Genomic DNA, 18,523 nt, shown 5'->3' on the forward strand with positions numbered 1-18,523 from the left:
TCAAACTTGAACATTACACCCACACAAACAAAGTCCCACAGGAAACTAATCCTCACGAACTTGTATCTGAAAGTGCAGATCATTGGCTATAATTTGAGAGGTAGCTCCAGTTTGATCCCAGGCAGGCAGAATCCTGTTTCCATGGCCCTGATCCTGTCTGGCTGAAACTCGGTTGTCTTGTTTCGAAGACAACTCTGCACACGGTTTGAGCTTGTCCCAGCACTCAGAAATGTTAGTGCTTGGAGAGCAGGCAGAAGACAATCAATGCTCCCTAAACATTTAAATAAGGTAAGTGAGCTCTACAACGGTGCTTAGTAAGTCCCAACGGAGCAAGCTGCCAACCAGATTGACAGTGCACTGGGTTTACATGGCATGCAAAGCCAAACCAACGGCATTATTCCTCCATAGCCAGGCTTGTTCCAGTCTATTTCCCGACTCAATTCCCGCCTCAGGGCTTGTTCCAGTCTATTTCCCGACTCAATTCCCGCCTCAGGTGACTGACTGTGTGGAGTTTGCACATTCTCCCCGTGTCTGCGTGGGTTTCCTCCGGGTGCTCCGGTTTCCTCCCACAGTCCAAAGATGTGCGGGTTAGGGTGAATTGGCCATGCTAAATTGCCCATAGTGTTAGGTTAAAGTTGTAAATGTAGGGGTATGGGTGGGTTGCGCTTCAGCGGGTCGGTGTAGACTTGTTGGGCCGAAGGGCCTGTTTCCACACTGTAAGTAATCTAATCTAATCTATTTGATTTAGATTGCCAAGTCAGTATTACTATAATGCTTAAATTACTTCAAACTGTCTCTAAATTTGTAAATAGTCAAGATATAGTTATAGATATATTATTTTGATATTGCATTATTATACTGAAGGTTTCTCCAATTAAAAGGTGACTCACATTTATATAGCCGTTATCATTGACACCTGACTTCTCAATGTGCTTAACAAGGGGGATGATTTTGAGTTGTCACTGCTGTAATATAGGAAATGTAGCAGCCAATTTTACAGATATTAGCTCCTACAAACATCAATGTGATACTGAATAGGTCATTTTTGTGACGTTGATTGAGAGATTAAATATTTGCCAGGATTGTGGGGCTATGTCCCTTTCTCTTCATTAAATTGTGCATGGGATCTTTTACATCCACCAAGGTAGCAGGTTCAAAACCTGATGGAAAGCCGCATGCCTCATTCTACATTGGTACCAGTCTGTCTCCTTAAAGGAGCATTTAGAGTATGGCCCTTCTTCCTTTTGTCTTGCCATCGGTGCTGAATGTCAATGGCTACAGGATTCCGATCTGTGCACATGTCCATCAGACCCAGATATTTCAATAGTTGAATTTCCGTGACAGTGACAGTCTCTTGTGGAAACAGTCAGATGCTCACATGCTGGAACCAGAACAATGGAAATGGCATTGGCATCTCCTCCAGCATGTGATCCCCTTGCCCTAAGTGTCTCCAACAAAGTTGCCTTGGCACCTATATCAGATTGTACAGTTTGATGAAGTTATTAACGGTCAATCCCATCAGGTCCTCACTTTCTTGGACCTGAGCAGGTGCATGCTCTCTGGCATTGCTCTGAATGTCAAGGATCTGGGAGGTTTCTTCTTTGGACAACTGCAGAGACAAGACAGTAACGTACTTGCCAGAATGGATGCTTCCTTTTAATTCTGGCAGGATCAGCATTTTTTTGTCCAACCTAGTTTCCCTTGAGAAGGTGGTGGGGAGATGCCTTTTTGAATCACTGCAGTCCACATCCAGGATTTTGACCCAGTGACACTGGGGAACAGCTAAATACTTCCAAGTCAAAATGGCAATTAGTTTAGAGGGGGAACGTCCAGGGGGTGGTGTGCCCATGTATCTGCTGCTCTTCTCTTCTGATGGGATGGTCTTTGGTTTGCAAGGTGCTGTCTGAGGATCTTTGGTGAATTTCTGCAGTGCATCTTGTAGATAGTACACACTGCTGCTCCTGAGCATCAGTGGTGGTGGGAGTGGACATGCCGGCCAATCAAGTGGGCTACTATGTCCAGGATGGTGTCAAGATTCTTCATGAAGAAGAAGTTATTTGTTGCAGAATTGCAAGTCCCTGATCTGCTCTTTTAATCACTGAATTTATATGGCTATCCCAGTTCAGTTCCTGGTCAATGGTAACCCCTGAATGTGATAAAGGGAAAATTCAGAGATGGTAATGCAATGATTATCAAGGTGCAATAGTTTTGAGTCTTTCTTGTTAGAGATTGTCATATCAATGCATTTGTGTGATGCGAATGTTACTTTCCACTTTTCATCCCAAGCTTGGATATTATCCAGAATATGTTGCATTTAGACATGGACTGCTTCAGTATCTGAGGAGTCGCAAATGGTGCTGATCATTGTGCAATCTTTGGTGAACATTCTGACCTTATGGTAGAGGGAAAGTCATTGATGAAGCAGCTGAAGATAGTTGGACCTTGGCCACTAACTTGAGGAACTCCTGCAGAGGTGTCCTGCAGCTGAGATGTGTCCTCCAACAACTAAATCCATCATCTTTTGCATTAGGTATGACTCCACCTAGAGGAGATATTTCCCTGATTCCCATTAATTTACGTTTTACTAGAATGCCATGATGTCAATCTATAGCCTTGGTGTCAAGGACTGTCACCTCCCCTCTCCTCTGTAATTCAGCTCTTTTGTCCATGTTTGAACCAAGGCTGTAATTGAGTTAAAAAAATCACACAACACCAGGTTATTGTCCAACAGGTTTATTTGGAAGCACTAGCTTTCAAGGGCCGCTCCTTCATCAGGTGGCACTCTGAAAGCTAGTGCTTCCAAATAAACCTGTTGGACTGGGTGATTTTTAACTTTGTCCACCCCAGTCCAACACCAGTACCTCCAAATCAGATCTAACTGAGATATATAAGATCCTAAAGGGATTGACAAAGTAGATATAGACAGGATGTTTCTTCAGGTGGGTGTGAGATATTGTGTTAGTAAATGTTACAGCTTTAGTGTAGATGCTGATGGGGGAAAGTGAGTGTTCTGACTGAGTGAATAGGAAGTTCAGAGGGCAGATGGGGTTCATAGCTTTCGGGTATGGGTGACAGCCATTGAAGGAAAGTGCCATGAGTCATCATGAAAGTGAGCCTGGTGGGAGGTCGGTGCCATGATGGAGTTAAAGTGAGTAGAAGTAGCAAAGAACAATGTTGACACCTATAGAGTATTGAAGGTCACTAACCTTCTTCCTGGCCTGCTGGTCATTTCTCCAGACCATTCACATCACACTGGTCTGGATGGCCACCTCACACCATGCTGATGGGATCAGGTGATGTGGTCTTCTTTGGTAGTCTTAAAGAAACAGTCCATTCTCTCCAACACTCCATTCACAAGGACCTCCTGGTCCTTATTAGCAAAATGAAGGAATGGGGAGGGGGCCTGCAAATTGTCTCTATTGGCCAACTCAGGGCCAATTCTTCACCTGCTGGAACATTGAGAGGCAAATGCTGGCCAGCAGCATTTAGACTGGTGGATGGCTTGACTTTAAAGATGGTGCAGGCAGTAGGAAACCTAGTGAGTGGGTTGGTGAGAGCATGATAGTGGATGGCCAGCCCTGTGGCTGGTTCAGGGTAACTCGGAAGGCATTTAGCATGCTTACCTTCATTGCTCAGACCTTTGAGAGTAGGAGTTAGGACATCATGTTGAGGTTGTTTAGGAGTTTGGTGAGGCCTCTTTGGAATATTCTGTCCAGTTGTGGTTGTCCTGGTATAGGAAGGATCTTATTAGGCTGATAAATGTTCAGAAAAGATTTACTGGGAATGGAGGTTTGATTTATATGAAAAGGCTGCATAGACTGGGACTTTTTTCACTGGAGCATAGGATTCTGAGGGGTGACCATGGTTTATAAAATCATGAGAGGTATAGATAAGGTGAATTGCAAGTGTTTTTTTTAGAATGAGGGATTTCAAAACCAGAGAGCATATTTTTAAGATGAAAGCAGAAAGATTTAAAATAGACACGAGGGGCATTTTCTTACACAGAAAATGGTTCATGCATAGAATGAACTGCCAGAGGAAGTCTTGCATGCAGGCACAGTTAGAACATTTAAAAGACATTTGGATGAGTACATGAGTAAGAAATGCTTTGGGTCAAGTTCAGGCAAATTGGACTAGTTTACTTTGAGATTATGGTTGACATGGATTGATTGGATCAAAGTATCTGTTTTCGTGTTTTATGACTCTATAATTAATGAGATGAGCAGCAGAAACTGTGTGAGATAATTCTCTAGAGAAAGCCACCATTAAACCTTGAAATCAACACTTACCAGATGTTTTTAGATTAGATTAGATTAGATTACATAACATTACAGTGTGGATACAGGCCCTTCGGCCCAACAAGTCCACACCGACCCGCTGAAGCGCAACCCTCCCATTCCCCTACATTTACCCCTTTACCTAACACTACAGGCAATTTAGTATGGCCAATTCACCTGACCTGCACATCTTTGGACTGTGGGAGGAAACCGGAGCAACCGGAGGAAACCCACGCAGACACGGGGAGAACGTGCAAACTCCACACAGTCAGTCGCCTGAGTCAGGAATTGAATCCGGGTCTCTGGCTCAGTGAGGCACCGTGCCGCCCACTTTGCAGAAGGTCAGTCAAAATGTTTATGTTATTCTCATCATATTTGCCTAAGTTGCTCGCCATTGCCCAGACCTGGTCTTTGCTTGAACGAAACAGAAATTTGATCTTGCTGTGCATCCTTGAAAATTTCTGTACTGCATAGATTTGTGCATAGATAGCTCAGACTATCCAATAGATTTGTGCATAGATAGCTCAGACTATCCAATAAAATGACAACTCTGCTTTGGTAAGTTGCAATGGTTAAAAATTAACATGACTTCACCTGGCCTGAGGCATAATTTCATGCAGAATTAATTACAGTCACTCATATAAATGTCAAGTTTGGTTTATTATTAAAAGTAAACAATGGAACACTTACATGAAATGATTCACTACTAAGTCATCATCACAGTTGCAGCAACCACAAGGATGCAAATTTATTTTGAAAGGTTTTACTAACTTTTCCCCAGAAAAGTATTATTTTTCTTCGCCATGTAAAACAGCAACATTTTTGTTCAGCTAAGTGGGTTTAATGCCTTGTCATTTAAATTTTATAAGGCTAATTTTAATACCCTCTTGCAGGACTGTTCCATTTGTGGTGCCTTCTATCATCCCAACACCTGAATAGATTCCCTACCGTGTGGGTCAGGCCATTTGGCCCAACAAGTCCACACCGACCCTCTGAAGAGTCACCCACTCAGACCCATTTCCCTCTGACTAATGCACCTAACACTATGGGCAATTTAGCATGGCCAATTCACCTGATCTGCATATCTTTGGATTGTGGTAGGAAACTGGAGCACCCAGTGGAAGCCCACGCAGACACAGGGAGAATGTGCAAACTCCACATAGACAGTTGCCCAAGGCTGGAATTGAACCTGGGGCCCTGGTGCTGTGTGGCAGCAGCGCTAACCACTGAGCCACTGTGCCATCCCCAACTCTCTTTCCTAGCACTTTCCCAGGCAATCACTGGAAGTGTAATGTTTGTTGTTTTATTTTCTCCTTCCAGGAGCCCAAACATTCCCTCCAGGTAAAGCAATACGTCTTACAATCTAGTCAAGTGTATTCACTGCTCACAATCTGGTGTCCTCTACATTTGGTGAGACCAGCTGCAGATTAAGTGACCACTCTGAAGGGCACCACTGTTCAGTCCACACAGAGTGACCCTGACCTACCAGTTGCTTTCCATTCTAATATGTCATCTTTCTCTCATGTTCACGTTTTGTTCGTTGGGCTGCTTCAATGTTCTAGTGAAGCTCAATGTAAGCTTGCTAAATTAAGCAGATTTAAGAGCCATGTAGTCAAACAGCATGGAAAGTTTGATCCAACTTGTCCAAGCCTACCAAGTCACCCAAATTAATCTAGTCCCAATTGCCTGTGTTTGGCCCATATCCCTCAAAATCTGTCTTATTCTTGTACCTGTCCAAATATCTCCTAAATGTTGCAACTGTACCTGCATCCACCACTTCCTCTCACAGTTCATTCCACATACAAGCCACCCTCTGTATGAAAACGTAGCGCCTCAGGTCCCTTTTAATTCTTTCTCCTCTCACCTTAAAAATTATGCCATCCAGTTTTGAACTCCCCAATCCTATGGAAAAGACCTTTGCTACTCACCTTAGCTATGCTGCTCATGATTTTATAAACCTCTATGAGGTCACCCTTCAACCTCCTACACTCCAGTGAAAAAAGTCTCAGCCTATCCAACCTCTCTTCCAAATGGGAGGTGAAGCTTTCTGTTCTCTGTCCTCATCAAACACTTCTAGGGAAGGTGAACATGGGGTTAGATACAGTGTAAAACCTCCTCTACACTTTGAAGCAGGAAGTAAAGCTCTCTACGCTGTCCACATCAAACACTCCCAGGATAGCACTGGGTTTGTTAGAGAATAAAGCTTCCTCTATGTTTTTAAACTGAAAGTGAAGTTCCAGACCATCCACTTCTGTGTGAAAATGATTATTCCTCAACTCCTATATAATTCTTCAACCACTTACTCTCCGAACATGTCTTTGGTTACTGCCCTCCATGCTAACAGAGATAGATCCTTTCTAGCCCCTCTATTTAGGTCCCTTACTCTCTTCCTTAAAACAACACTAATGTTAATAATCCTCTGGTAGCAAGTATATTGCAAGGCAGAATTGAAAAACCATTTCTTCCTTTACTTCACTGACCAGCCTGGGATAAATTTTAAGTCAGCTTGGCAATTTATCCACTTTCAAGGATGCTAAAGACCTAATCTTTTCTATGTTTATCCGACATAATAACACTCTTCATTATATTTTTCTTGTAAAAGTACACGTCACAATAAATTCTAAATTCTGATATTCCATACTCTTTTAACCACAGTGTCTGCTTTTCCCCTCATTTCCGTGAAAATTAAATAAAAGTATTCGTTACAAACCACATCTGTGTCATCATGCAGTTTTTGTAGTCTCTAATTGGCTGTAAAGAATCTACTGCTTTTCCTTGCTTTCATTAGCTCAGTGGTTAGCACTGCAGCCTCACAGCACCAGGGTCCCAGATTTGATTCCAGCCTCAGGTGACTGTGTGGAGTTTGCACATTCTCCCTGTATCTGCATGAGTTTCCTCCTGGTCCTCGAGTTTCTTCCCACAATCCAAAGATGTACCGGTCAGGGTGAATTGGCCATGCTAAGTTGCCCATAGAGTTAGGTGCGTTAGGCAGAGGGAAATGGGTCTGGGTGGGTTACCCTTCGGAGGGTCGGTGTGGACTGGTTGGGTCGAAGGGCCTGTTTCCACACTGTAGGGAATCTAATTTTTAAAAAAAACACTTTTCATTGTATTTTTCTTTTAAAAGTGCACATGACAATAAATTCTAAATACTGATATTCCATACTCTCTTAACCACAGTGTCTGCTTTTCCCCTCATTTCCGTGAAAATTAAATAAAAGTATTATTACAAACTACGTCCATGTCTCCATGCAGTTTTTGTAGTCTCTAATTGGCTGTAGCCTTACTTTACTTATCCTCCTGCTCTTTATATTTTTTAAACATCTACTGCTTTTCCTTGCTTTCATTAGCTAGTATTTTTTCATGCCCTCTGTTTTATTTTCAGATTTTCTTTTCAATTTCAACAGTTTATATTTTTCTCAGTTTTCTGCAGTATTGAGCTGTTGATGTGTGCTTAAGCTTCCTCATTTTTTCATTATCTTATCTCTATATTCTTCTTAACATTGAGTGGGGCAGAAGTGTATTTAGTAGGCGTAAAGGTACTGCCTTTACCTTTACTGGAACAAATTTGTTCCAAACCGCCTCTGTAACCTCCTTTACTGTCTTCCACTGTTCTGACAGTATTTTATCTTCACAGTCGTTACAGTCCTTTTTTGCTAAATCACATCATAGCTTGATAAGATTGGTCTTTTTCTGAATATAAGGCTTTTACTATTGGTCAATCATAATGTACTTCCGCAGCAACTCTAATTCAAACTGAATGATGATCACCGCCATTAAAATACTCTCTCACGGAAACCTCTTCTAACTGTTCAGCTTCATCTCCTGAAATACGTCCAGATCTGCCCTTCTCTTTTTGGATTTGCTGCATCCTTGCTAAAAATATGTTCTCCTGAGAGACAGTGGATTTTTGCTGAGTATGAATAGGCTAGGGTTGTTTTCCCTGGAGCTTCGGAGGATAAGGGGTGACCTTATAGAGGTTTATAAAATCTTGAGGGGGCATGGATAGGATAAATAGGCAAGGTCTTTTCCCTAGGGTGGGGAGTCCAGAACTAAAGAGCATAGGTTAAGGGTGAGAGGGAAAAAATATAAAAGGGACCTCAGGGGCACCTTTTTCACACAGAGAGTGGTGCATGTATGCAATGAGCTGCCAGAGGAAGTGGCGGAGACTGATACAATTACAGCATTTAAAAGGCATCTGGATGGGTATATGAATAGGAAAGGTTTAGAGCGATATGAGTCAAATGCTGGCAGTGCTGGATGTCTTTAAACGCATAAAGATGGATAAATCCCCATGACCTGATCAGGTGTACCCTATAACTCTGTGTGAACCTAAGGAAGTGATTGCTGGGCCTCTTGCTGAGATATTTCTATCATTGGTAGTCACAGATGAGGTGCCGGAAAACTGGAGGTTTGCTAATGTGGTGCCACTGTTTAAGGAAGGAGGTAAGGACAATCGAGGGAACTATAGACCAGTGAGCCTGATGTCGGTACTGGGCAAATTGTTGGAGGGAATCCTGAGGGACAGGATGTACATGTATTTAGAAAGGCAAGGACTGATTAGGGATAGTCAACATGGCTTTGTGCGTGGGAATTCATGTCTCACAAACTTGATGAAGTTTTTTGAAGAAGTAACAAAGAGGATTGATGAGGGCAGAGTGGTAGATATGATCTATGGACTTCAGTAAGGTGTTCGACAAGGTTCCCCATGGGAGACTGATTAGCGAGGTTAGATTTCACTGAATACAGGGAGAACTAGCCATTTGGATACAGAACTGGTTCAAAGGTAGAAGACAGAGGGTGGTGGTGGAGGGTTGTTTTTCAAACTGGAGGCCTGTGACCAGTGGAGTGCCACAAGGATCGGAGCTGAGTCCACTTCTTTTTGTCATTTATATAAATGATTTGGATATGAACATAGGACCTTTAGTTAGTAAGTTTTCAGATAACGCCAAAATTGGAGGCGCAGTGGACAGCGAAGAGAGTTACCTCAGGTTACAACGCAATCTTGATCGGATGGGCCAGTAGGCGGAGGAGTGGCAGATGGAGTTTAATTCAGATAAATGTGATGTGCTGCATTTTGGGAAAGCAAATCATAGCAGGACTTAATGATAAGGTCCTAGGGAGTGTTGCTGAACAAATAGACCTTGGAGTGCAGGTTCATATCTCCTTGAAAGTGGAGTCGCAGGTAGGTACGTTAGTGAAGAAGGTGTTTGATATGCTTTCCTTTATTGGTCAGAGTTGGGAGGTCATGTTGCGGCTGTACAGAACACTGGTTAGGCCACTGTTGGAATATTGCATGCAATTCTGGTCTCCATCCTATTGGAAAGATGTTGTGAAACTTGAAAGGGTTCAGAAAAGATTTCCAAGGATGTTGCCAGGGTTGGAGGATTTGAGTTGTAGGGAGAGATTGAACAGGCTGGGGCTGTTTTCCCTGGAGCATCAGAAGCTGAGGGGTGACCTTATAGAGGTTTACAAAATCTTGAGGGGCGTGGACAGAATAAATAGATAAAGTCTTTTCCATGGGTGGGTGAGTCCAGAACTGGAGGGCATAGATTTAGGGTGAAAGAGGAAAGATATAAAAGAGACCTAAGGGGCAACTTCTTCATACAGAGGGTGGTACATGTATGGAATGAGCTGCCAGAGGATGTGGTGGAGGCTGGTACAATTGCAACATTTGGAAGGCGCCTGGATGGGTATATGAATAGGAAGGGTTTGGAGGGATATGCGCTGGGTGCTGGTAGGTGGAACTAGATTGGGCTGGGATATCTGGTCGGCATGGACGGGTTGGACTGAAGGGTCTGTTTCCATGCTGTACATCTCTATGACTCTAAATGGGACTAGTTAGGTTAGGATAGCTGGTTGGCATGGATGAGTTGGACTGAAGGTTTTGTTTTCTTGCTGTACATCTGTATGACTCTTTGAGTCAGCCAATTGCCAATAGTGGAAGTGTGGAGGATCATAGCATCCTTACAGTATGGAAGCAGGCTATTTGACCCATCACATCTGTACCAACTCCCTTAAGAGCATCCCAACCAGGCCCAGCCCCCTACAATATCCGTGTAACCTTGCATTTCTTATGGCTAATTTACCTAACCTAGCCCGAGCACTACGGACAATTCAGCATGGCCAATCCACCTAATCTGCACATCTTTGGACTCTGGGAGGAAACCAGAACACCTAGAGGAAACCCACGCAGACACGGGGAGAATGTGCAAACTGCACACAGTCACCCACATGTGGAATTGAACGCAGGTCTCTGTCACTGTGAGGCAGCATTGCTAACCACTAAACTGCTATGTTGTCCAAGGATGTCAGTAATGTGATAATAATCCCTTTGTGTATTCAAGCAGAGGCAATAGCTTAGTGGTGTTATAATTGGACTATAAATCCAGTAATCTCGGTAATGCTTTGGACACATGGGTTCAAATCCCACCATAGCAGATCATCGAACTTCAATTCCATAAAAGTCTGGAATTAAGAATCTAATGTTGACTGTGAATCCATTGTTGGAAAAAACCCATCTGGTTCATAAATGTCCTTTAGGGAAGGAAACTGCCATCTTTACCTGGTCTGGCCTACATGTGACTCCAGACCCACAGCAATGTTGTTAATTCTTAACTGACCTTTGGACAATAAACACTGGCTCGGCCAGTGATGCCCACATCCTGTGAGGATGATAAAGAAAAAAAAAGTTGACATTCCTGAAGAGTAAGTTTCATTAGGAACAATTGAACAGGATACTGGGAACAGCATTTTAGTCTACGTCCTTTAGTGTGAAGGACAGTCTTGGGCACCACTGAGTTGTTTCTCTTCTCAAATTTTCTTTGATGATTTTTCTTTGGTTAATCATTAAACTCAGTAGAAGTAGAACATCTGTTTTGGACCTCTGTTGCCGATATCCAGCCAAACATAATAAAGTAAAAGATACTTTACTTTACTTCCTGAAGAAGGGCTTATGCCCGAAACGTCGATTCTCCTGTTCCCTGGATGCTGCCTGACCTGCTGCGCTTTTCCAGCAACACATTTTCAGCTAAAGTAAAAGATAGATAAGTACTCTCTATTCTATTCTCACAATGTGCCATTGACTTGATTTTTAGAACACCACCAATGTATTCATTTCTATTTCATGTCCCAGGCACACATGGACTGTGCTTTTTCTGAATGTGATTGTGTTCATTGAGAATAGAAAGTTGTCTGTTAATATCAGCAGTTTAAGTGCCATATCAACTTTCTTATTCACTGTCCAAAAAGCCTTTGGTGTATATTGTAATATTTATGTTTTTGATTTGCATATAATGGACATAAAGGTGTTCCATTCTGGCTTAATCAGCTCAGAAGGAACATCTGTCTGGAATTTGGTAAGGAAAGATTGCAGTGAACTGTCAACTGCATTTCCAATAAATCTATTTAATCAGCTTTTGTAGTTTTCCAGATGCATGGATATAACATGGTGGATTTTGGAAGATGATATGCCGTCCAGCTGTGATAAATTACAGTTCATTGGGACCTCTCTTTCATTTCTTCATAACTTAATACAATCCTTCTTCGAAGAAATATAATAGAGATTTAAACTTTAATCATTTCATTAAATTCAAAGGCTCTGGTGTCATAAAATTCTGACAATAGGAGATTTTGTAATGTGATATTGCATTGTCATATTATTAAACGTAATAAATTTGAATGTCACTGATGGTTTCTGCATCATAGAATGGAAACGCAGGAGAAATCAAATTCCTACTGGCCACCAGCACACCATTGTGAGCTGTCAGCAAAAACACAAAGGGTGATCACACAACGGCAAAAACAAACTCAATTGACTTTCTTTTGTATGCTATGTGGGCAAAAATATTGAACATGTGATTAAATTAATAGGCAAACTATTATCAATACTTATTATTATTTTCTTTGATGTCCATATCAGTTTATCTTTAAGATTTCTTATTTAGTGTTTGGCACAAAATATTCCATTCATTTTTATATTCATTAAAGTTATTAAAGTTGAAATTAAAGTTAGATATGGCTTATATTTTCAAGGCATCACAGAACATCTAAATAATGCCCAAAATGGCGAGTAGACTGAGGATTTGGAGGTCCAATCATCAACAGGAAACATTTTGCAGACTGGAAATCAAACAAGAGCAAAAAGCAATCAAAGATAGACTACATGACATTGAGAGAAGGACAGACAATGGATGAAAAGTCAATGCATGATTTCTGTGATGGAATTAGGTTATAGCAGCTGGGCTTCTGGACTGAGAATAAATTGCTTCTTTTGTTGTGTGACGGTAAATGAAAACACCATGGGTGGCATGGTGGCTCAGTGGTTAGTACTGTCTCACAGCACCAGGGACCTGGGTTTGATTCCACCCTCAGGCGACTGTCTGTGTGGAGCTTGCGCATTCTTCCCGTCTCTGCGTAAGTTTCTGCCAGGTGCTCCCATTTCTTCCCACTGTCCTTAAATATGCAGGTTTGGTGGATTGGCCAGTCTAAATTGCCCATAATGTCCAGAGATGTGCAGGCTAAATGGATTAGCTATTGGCAATACAGGGTGATAGGGTAAGGGTATGGGTCTTGGTGGTTTGCTCTTCGGAAGGGAGGTTTGGACTTGGTTGGCCAAATGGACTGCTTTCTCGCTATAGGGATTCTATGAACACTTTAGTGTGATGTTCTATTAAAGTAACTTTATCTTAATTTGAAGTTGCAATGGTTGATGATTTTTGTAAATGATAAGCATGGCAAAATATTCATGTGCTGTATATGATGCATGTGCAGTTTTGTCCTGGGAAGTAATTTTTTTTCTTCATTATGAAACATAAAATATTAGATTTGCAATGGGAGGAAAGGTATACAGTAAGTATTACATCCAGGGCAGACATGCAAAAAGCAGGACTTTGATGAACATTACTAAAAAATCAAAAGCCATTTGTTTAAATAATTTATGAGTAATATCCACCGTTGTCCAGCTCATCAGCTATCATAAAAATATAAATCAAAATAAAAACATCATTTCCATCAAAGCCTATTTATGTTCATCTTTGATGAAAGGTAGACATTCTCCCTTTAATTTATGTATAGTTACATTAATAAAATTGATGTATTTAAAAATAATGTCAAAGCAGACAGAGTGTGTGTGTCATTTTTAAAGGTTGCTATCCTGATACACAGGATCTCTTTTTTCTTTATCTGCTGAATAATTTCAATGTTTATTTCTGCTACTCACACAAGTTTATCTGATCAAATTAGGGAGGGCTAACTGTCATGAAATATAAGCAGCTTTCTTCCACTTTCGGTTATCAATGATGCTGAATAAGTTATTCTTCTTTTGCTGCGTTTTGTTTTATTAAGTAGAAAAGTTCCCAACAGTACATGAAGCACTCTTCCTCTCTGTGTTGTAGATGTTAGAGTGCAAAGTGGAAACAGAGGTATTAGGTAACTTTTAATATTAAAACTGGTGTTTTAGGCACAATACTTTTGGCTGATTTCAAAACACCAATCAAACAAAGAATTTTATTTTGTTTATTGTACACAAAAGCAAAGTAATCACAAGAAAAATATGCTGCAAAGGAGTTCAGGAAGTAATTGGTTTATTGTAATCAGTGAAAGTAGGACAGTCCCCTGGAAGGTTTTAACTCTTGATTTCACAGTGTTTTCTTTACAACTTGTTCATTCTTAAACGGGTTGAGCAATAACAACAACTCGCATTTCCGTAGTGTCTTTAACACCATAAGGTCAGAAATCACACGACACCAGGTTATAGTCCAGTAGGTTTATTTAAAATCACAAACATTTGGAGTGTTACTCCGTCATCGTGACAAAGGCGCAGCACTCCAAAAACTCATGATTTCAAATAAACCTGTTGTCTTGTGACTTCTGCCCTTATCTCAGGTTCTCTTTGATGGGTAACAATTCATCTAATGGTGACAGTGGGCTAAATTTGACCAGAAATCGATTTAGTGTCAATTTTGGGGAGTGTCAGGATTGTTTCTGTCTGTGAGCTCTGGTGAGTTTGCTCACACTATTCTCTGCATTTTCCCTCATTATTTACATACCATGGCTCTATAACATTTATTCATACTATTGCACGGTGAGCCAAACCTGTTGAGCTTTTCCAGCAACTTCTGTTGTTGCAGCCTATGCGATTTTGGATTGTAGCCCACAATCACGTACAATTACTTCTGCTTCAACAAGGTGGCGACATTCAGTTTGCAATAACCAATGATGGTCAAGAATGTTTGTGAGCAGATACATGTCCCATATAGTTGGACACTATGTGCATTTCACATGCAGGTGGTATTTTCTAGTCAACCTGTTCAGAGATGTTATGACAAACTTCTGGAGTATATGGGACTTGAACCCAGACCTCCAGGTTCTGAGGTGGAGACAGAAGAGTCCCTCTTTTCATATGCAGGATGCTATGATTACTGATATCGTCAATCTCCTCTGGGGAAGTGTCTGATTAATGTAATTTCCCCTTAGAAGGGCCTCATATTGCTACCAAAGTGTTCTTCCTCTGCCCGCTCTCATTGTGGTTGCAGCTGTTTTCCATTTCTGTGCATGTTTTTTGATTCGTATGAGGATCCTGGAGGATCATGTTTGACAAAATGAGTTACAGAGTCAGCCTGGTAATCAAAAGGTCTCCATGTTCCTTTTTTCCTTGCACTCCCTATCAATCCTCTCAGTACTGAGCTCCTACACGTTTCCAGCCCAGCTTGATCACATACATCATCAGCCAACATTATCCTGATGAAGGGTCCTGACCCGAAATGTTGACTTTTCTGCTCCTTCCAAGCTGTCTGACCTGCTGTGTTTTTCCAGCTTCACATTGGCCTGTTACATCTTGAACCAAGCGTACAGCTGAGCAACAATGAACATCAGGACAGTGACCATTGATAACACCCCTTCCTGCAGGAACCCATCTCCTCTAATTTCTTTTAATTCATTTGTGGGATGTGGGCATTTTTGGCTGGTCCAGCAGCTATTGTCCATCCCTAGTTGCCCTTGAGAAGGTGGAGATGAGCTTCCTTCTTGAACTGCTGCAGTCCACCCGCTGTGGGTTGATCCATAATGCCGTTAAGGAGGGAATTCAATGCACTATTGCTTACCCGACTGGATATATTGAGTTGATTTCCTTTTGCAATTATTGCACCCATCCGCCATATCCCAGCATGCTGCATCCAATCCCCATAACTGACTTCTCCAGCTTCACTACCACAGAGGAAGCCTTAGGTGAACACACTGTCTTGATTTTCATTGTGCAAATCCCTGGGATGGACAATAGCCCAAAACCTGGACCTACGTGTACAGACAGACCCTGCGTGCTGAACGACGGATCCCGGACTGAATTCCATGTCCCTGGAATGAGAACGAACTGTGCTGACAGTGCCAACACCCCTTGACTGACATTCTCCTTGATTTGACTGAGGTGTGGAGACAGGGCACTTGGGTCAAGCACATTTCAGTGTGCAACTGTGACATTGATATATGGTGCTGTGCAGCAACACACCTACCTCCTTGACTGATTGCGGCCAACACGGCAAAAGTGGGTACTGCAGATGCTGGAAATCAGAGTCTAGATTAGAGTGGTGCTTGAAAAGCACAGCAGGTCAGTCAGCATCTGAGGAGCAGGAAAATCGACGTTTCGGGCAAAAGCTCTTCAACAGGAATGCGGCCAACAACCATGACAAATTTCCTGGATTTGTGCCAGTGCTATTAGGAAAGCAAGGCAGAAGGACTATGAACCTTTAAGTTCTGAACAAAGTAGAAGACAGGACACAGATGCTGTGAGTATTCATTTAGGTACAAAATCAGTGACTGCCAAGGGGTCCATGGTCCGTCCATGCTTGTCCCTGTGCAGAAAGTGTTCTGGCAGCAGAGTGTTAATGAACAGTGCTGGTGTGCTCCAAAGTACAGCATTAAAGTGGGGAACTGTCTTCTAATAAGTCAGAAATGCACCATAGTGATGTTGGCCGTGTCCAATACCAATATCAGTTGATAGGGTGTGTCCATGGAATCTGCCACCATTACACTGGGTTAGAGTTAGAAAAAACTGCAGATGCTGGAATCCAAGGTAGACAAGCAGGAGGCTGGAAGAACACAGCAGGCCAGGCAGCTATGTTATTCCAGCCTCCTGCTTGTCTATCACTGCTCTGGGAATGCTATCTAAGGTAGAGTACTGGAGGAGCAAGTGGTGAGCTGAAGCTACCAGATACTGACTTTGACTTTCATGTCAGAAATTCATTTCTATTCAAGATGTGGGAGAACAGGAAACTGCATATCAATGAGGCAAGATTAGGTACTAATTACTTGTAAATGCATGCAAATAAACTCTGTGGCCAGATTCTCATTTTGCCATTCAAAACTTGGTTAAAGAATTAGACTGCTCTTTCTTGATGTCAAGAATTTCATTTTTCTGATCACGCCATATTTTCCCAACATCATTGCCCATGTTACCAAGGAACATAGGAACAGGCGCAGGCCATTCAGCCACTTGAGCCTGCACTGCCATTCAGTGAGATTATGGCTCATCCGTGGTCTAATTCCATATATCTATCTCGGGCTCATATCCCTTAATACCCTTGCTTAATAAAAATTTGTCCGGCTCAGATTTTAATTTAACAACTGAATTAGCATCAACCACTGTTTGAGAAAGAGAGTTCCAAACATCCGCTCCTCTTTGTGTGTAGAAGTGCTTTCTAACATCGCTCCTGAATGGCCTGACCCTAATTCTTAGACCGTGGCCCCTGGTTTTAGAAACTACAACCAGTAGGAATGGTTTATTTTTATCTAACATGCCTTTCCCTGTTAATATCCTGAAAACCTTGATTAAATCATCTCTTACCTTTCTAAATTCTAGAGAATAATGTCCTAATTTGTCTGATAATTCACAACTTAAGCCCTGAAGTCCGGGTATAATCCTAACAATGAACTCCCTCCTGGAGAAAGTGAGGTCTGCAGATGCTGGAGATCAAAGTTGAAACTTTATTGCTGGAACAGCACTGAAGAAGGGCCTGTGCCCGAAACGTCGAATCTCCTGTTCCCTGGATGCTGCCTGACCTGCTGTGCTGTTCCAGCAATAAAGTTTCAACTCCCTCCAGGGCCAACACATCATCATAAGATGTAGTGCCCAGATCTGCTCATCATACTCTGAATAGGGTCTTACTAGGGTTTTGTACAACCGTAACATAACATGTGCGTCACAATTCCAGCTCTTCAGATATGAAGATCAGCATTCCATTAGCCTACTTGACCATGTTCTGCTCCTGTACATGGTATTTGAAAGACCTTTGCACCTGAACTCTCAAATCTCATTGGTCGTCCACTGTGTTTAACTTTATGCCATCTAAATAAAAACCCCGATAAATCCTTTTTCAGTCCAAACTGGATAACCACACACTTGCTTATCTTAAAATCTATCTGTCACAGCTTTGCCCATTTCAACTATTTTATCAATATAGAATCAAAGTACCGAATGAGGCCATTCGGTCCATCATGGCTGTACTGGTTCCCAAAAGAGTTAGTCCCATTCTCCAGAATTATCTTTATAGCCCTCAAAATTCATCACTCCCATCTCCTATTGTAAGATTATGCTGTTGCCAACATAGTCTACAATGCTGCCTTTTTTTTTGTTGTCAGCAAATTTGGATTTAGACTTTAGACTTTACCCAAGTTGTTAATGAAAATTGTGAATTATTGAGATCCCAACACAGATCCCTGTGGGACACCATATATCACGCCCTGTCAACTTGAATATTTACTCATTATTCCAAATCTGTTTCGTGCTACCCAGCCAATTTCCTGTCCATGTCAGTAACTTGCCCTCAATTCTGTGGATTTCTACCTTAGCTAACTGTCTCTTGTGTAGGATTTTTTTTCAATCTCATGTAACTACTGTTGATTATCATAAAAGTTGATCTGGTTCAGTAATGTCATTTAGAACTCTACTGTCCTTATCTGAATCCAACCCTACGGACATATACTTGGCTCTTAACTGCACTCCAAAATGTGCTCGAGAGCCAATCAGCTTAAGGACAATTATGATGGTCAACCTTACCAGCAACACCCATGTAAGAATTAAAGAATGAGGAAAGTTTTGTATTTAACATTGAATGAATTCCAGGAGAAAGTGGGGAACGCAGATACTGGAAATCAGAGTTGAGAGTGTGATGCTGGAAAGGCACAGCAAGTCAGGCAGCATCCGAGGAGCAAGAGAATCAACAGGAGTTTCAGGCATAAGCCTTTCATCAGGAAGT

At 41.8% G+C, this 18,523-nt stretch overlaps 1 long non-coding RNA gene across 1 annotated transcript in view; it reads left to right on the forward strand.

Annotated features, from left to right (window-relative positions):
* The first annotated feature begins 215 nt into the window (after positions 1 to 215).
* The window catches only part of LOC122548612, a 34,179-nt gene continuing 15,871 nt past the window's right edge, over positions 216 to 18,523 (forward strand). The window contains exon 1 of the long non-coding RNA XR_006311268.1: positions 216 to 288. This is a non-coding gene — a long non-coding RNA (uncharacterized LOC122548612). The remainder of the gene's footprint in view (positions 289 to 18,523) is intronic.

Source organism: Chiloscyllium plagiosum, chromosome 3 (assembly GCF_004010195.1).
Source record: "Chiloscyllium plagiosum isolate BGI_BamShark_2017 chromosome 3, ASM401019v2, whole genome shotgun sequence".
Classification (NCBI taxonomy): domain Eukaryota; kingdom Metazoa; phylum Chordata; class Chondrichthyes; order Orectolobiformes; family Hemiscylliidae; genus Chiloscyllium; species Chiloscyllium plagiosum.